Source organism: Clupea harengus, chromosome 22 (genome assembly GCF_900700415.2).
Source record: "Clupea harengus chromosome 22, Ch_v2.0.2, whole genome shotgun sequence".
Lineage (NCBI taxonomy): Eukaryota > Metazoa > Chordata > Actinopteri > Clupeiformes > Clupeidae > Clupea > Clupea harengus.
The window spans coordinates 19,934,644-19,938,468 of NC_045173.1; positions in this window are offsets into that span (position 1 = coordinate 19,934,644).

Here is a 3,825-nt window from a genome sequence, read left to right on the forward strand (position 1 = left end):
TACCATTAGGACATAACAGTGAAACAAACCTTTTTCGCAAAATAAAAAAACCACAATCCTCATATTGATATAAAAGACTTAAAAGGACCAAAATGCTAGACAAGGACAGCTTAATGGGGACCAAAATCACACCAATGACCCTATGATCAAATCTAATGCTAATATTACCCATTCTGTGGGTAACTGACAGTCTCACAGTGACCCAGAGCAGCAGACAGGAGAAGCTGAGTAGTGAGCTAACAGCAGCTATGATGGATGATCTCATTTCCTGTCTGTTTCAAAGCTTCAAACATAGAGTGCTAACTCTCTTTCTCTTTCTCTATCCCTCTCTCTCTCTCTCACACACACACACACACACACACACACACACACACACACACACACACACACACACACACACACACACACACACGCGCGCACATACCTGCCCTCATGCACACTATTAAAATCAATTTCTTCTGTCAGAAGTAGGATTTAGTGTACAATAAGAAGTGAGTAGCCTCAGAGACCATTTTACAACTATGGTTAATTTAGCTCCCCTGAACTGCAGGGTGATTTCTGAAACCAATTGTATGTTTCTTAATGAAAAGAGAGCTAGCTGAGATGAAATAGGCCTCATGAGATGCCACTCAACTGTAAAAAAAGGAACAAAAAAAACAGATCTTCTTCCTCTAGCATTTGCATGGTTAGTAATAGTCCATTAACAAGAATTATCAACTGATAGCAAACTAATATAATAATAATAATATAACATAATAAGTGATTATGCACAAGTACATTTTTCAGTCACATTATACCTCAGCTGTCAGAAGAGCAGAAATAAGAAATGTAGCATACTACCTGATGGACGTCCTGGCAGAGGACTTCAGAGTCATGTGGGTTATGTAACATAATCTATAGGGCATGGGGAACAGTTCAACTATGGCTCTTGAACCAAACCCCTGCTTAGTGGATAACCAGAGCAGCTCATACTTGAACAGTAATGAAAATGACTGAAAAGTACATAATGAGCATGCCCAACCAATCCTGGTGATGCTTGATGTCAATATCCGTGCATTTGCTGTTAAACAACTTGAATCCGTATGTAATTTCTAAGCAGTCAGGAGAGTAACATTCTTCAGAATATTCAGAGGAGGAGGTCTGTTGACAATAATAAATACAAAATATATTTAAAAAAAATAGCCTAATACACAATAACCAGATACATGATTAATGATTAATTAAAGGATTAGTGGCTCCTCATTTTCCGAAAGTTTATAGAACCTTTTTTTCTGAAACAGTATGTAGCCGTCAGATGTAATGTAATTATGTAAAACAAGCCAATGAACAAAATATGTCTTGTAATAATTGTATATTTTAATGTTTATTTCTCATGAGTTGAAGATTTTTGAAGTAATTGAAGACTTTTAAAATACCTAACAAGTATTCAAACTGCTGAAGGGAAGAATTATGACACATTTTATGAAGGTTGCAGTTTAATGAACATCTATGTTTTCCGGTTTTATAGGGCCCATGAAAGTACCAATCAACAGCATTCCACTGGAAGCAAGCCTCTACCTCGTAGCTTTTACAGTTTACATGAAGCTCTGATGAAGTGTCTCAAATTAAAGTAATGTGCGCTTGTGTGTTCCTTCCTTGAAAATGTACATGGATACAGGTTATTGGTGTTTTGAAGAGAAACAGAGACAATATGAGGTTTCATTTAACAACAAAGAGAGTCATTATTCTGTCATAATGTCAAATTTACATTTACATTTAGTAATTTAGCAGACGCTTTTATCCGAAGCGACGTACAAAGAAGAAAACAATCAGGCTATGAGCAATAGAGACCTAGTGTAACAATAAATACAACTTTAGATAAGGAATAAAAAGTGCAGGAATGCAACTACTGTAAGTGCGAGTTAAGTATTAGTTAGAGGAAAGATAAAGAGAGGTAGAGGAAGGAAGAGGAAGGGAGAGGAAGTGCAAGTTAGGAAGGGAGGTGCCCTCTGAAGAGTTGGGTCTTCAAAGCTTCTTAAAGATAGAGAGGGACACCCCTGCTCTGGTAGTGCTAGGCAGCTCGTTCCACTGACGTGGAACTACGAATGAGAATAGTCTAGATTGCCGTACTTGCACACACGGGACATTTGACCTTACAAGAGCAGTAAGTGGGAGCTGAACCATCGTTTACATTTACATTTAGTCATTTAGCAGACGCTTTTATCCAAAGCGACTTACATATGTGCGACTTACAATGTATACACATTTTACATTTACACTGATGGCACACTGCACATCAGGAGCAATTAGGGGTTCAGTGTCTTGCTCAAGGACGCTTCGACAGGGAATCGAACTAGCAACCTTCTGATTACTAAACGACTTCTCTACCACTGTACCACTGTACCACTGTCGGCATCGTAATGCATCATAATTACACGGTGAGCAGAAAACAGACAATGATACCAATGAATGATGACAAACCATTTCTTACACCATTTTGAGAATAACACACAACATTTCAAGATAAATGCATTTCATGTGCCAAAGTCCAGATTTGACTTAATATCATGTTTTTACCATCTAGAATTTTAAGGGTGCTTTTACTACTCGGACAAAATACGTAATACATAACTCATCATGAAGATGTAATTCTTAGTCAGAGTTCAATAAACTATGCTTTATGAAAATTATTGATGCTGATGTTGATGTTGTAATAATGTAGGCTATATGTTGATGTTGTATTAATGTAGACTATATGTTAATGTTGATGTTGTATTAATGTAGGCTATATGTTGATGTTGATGTGTGTCATTATTTTCTTTCTGTGATGTAAGGTTTGCTACTGTATTGCCATGGTTACAAAATGAGTTCATATTGCATTTGAGCTCATATTCCAAAATACTGTAATGTTGGGAAGGAACCAGATGCAGGCTTTCTTTGGCCTGGAGCCTTTTATTTTGTAGCTCGCCGTGTTCAGGCAGGAAACACTCATACTGATTGGGGAAACACAGGAGGGAGGTGTATTCTCTACAACATGACACAGACAGTAAAGGTTAACAAATATGCTAAACAACACAGGACTAACACACAGGCTTTTGACAACATAACACATGGACAAGAATGATAACAGTAATGCTCGCTAACATGAGACACAAAAGGGGAACATGAACTACATTCTAAATTCAAACACTACTACACAATTACACATGGACTTTCTTGCTACATATTCTCACTGTATTATGGGAGCTAAACGTCTCTGATTGTGCATAAGAAGCTAGCCTCACTAGCCTTGTGCGCTACTATACTGAGGTATACTGAAGAACACTGAGTATAGTTGGCATATTCTCAGATCTGAAAATGATCTAAGCCAAGGCTAATTATTAGGCTACACCCCAGATTCGTCCCAGCCTCCCAGTCCGAGTGTGTTGTTGTGTAATTACAGATGAGACCAGCAGAATGTGATGGGCCACAGAAGGACCATGTCATCATATTACTAATGAGCCAGTGGCCTGTTTGCCAAGGAGTGTGTTTGTGCTGATGCTGTCCTCACCCAAGTCCTGTTAAAAATCAACACTGTTCCAATGATTTCCATGAACATTCCAGCACAAAATGACTGAAATGAAGATGCATTGCATTTCATCTTGTGACCGAGTGCTTGTTGACTGACAGACTGGACCTGTCATCAGTCAAGCCTCATCTGGGCCAAAAACATAGATTCTGCTCATTTCCTGTCATGACGAAGAATGGATTGCTTCAGTAGTGAAGCCCATAGGTCCCCCTCTGTCTGGGGGAAATCTATTTCCTTCCAGCTTTGCACCCAAGGGGAACAGATTTGCGGCTAATAAC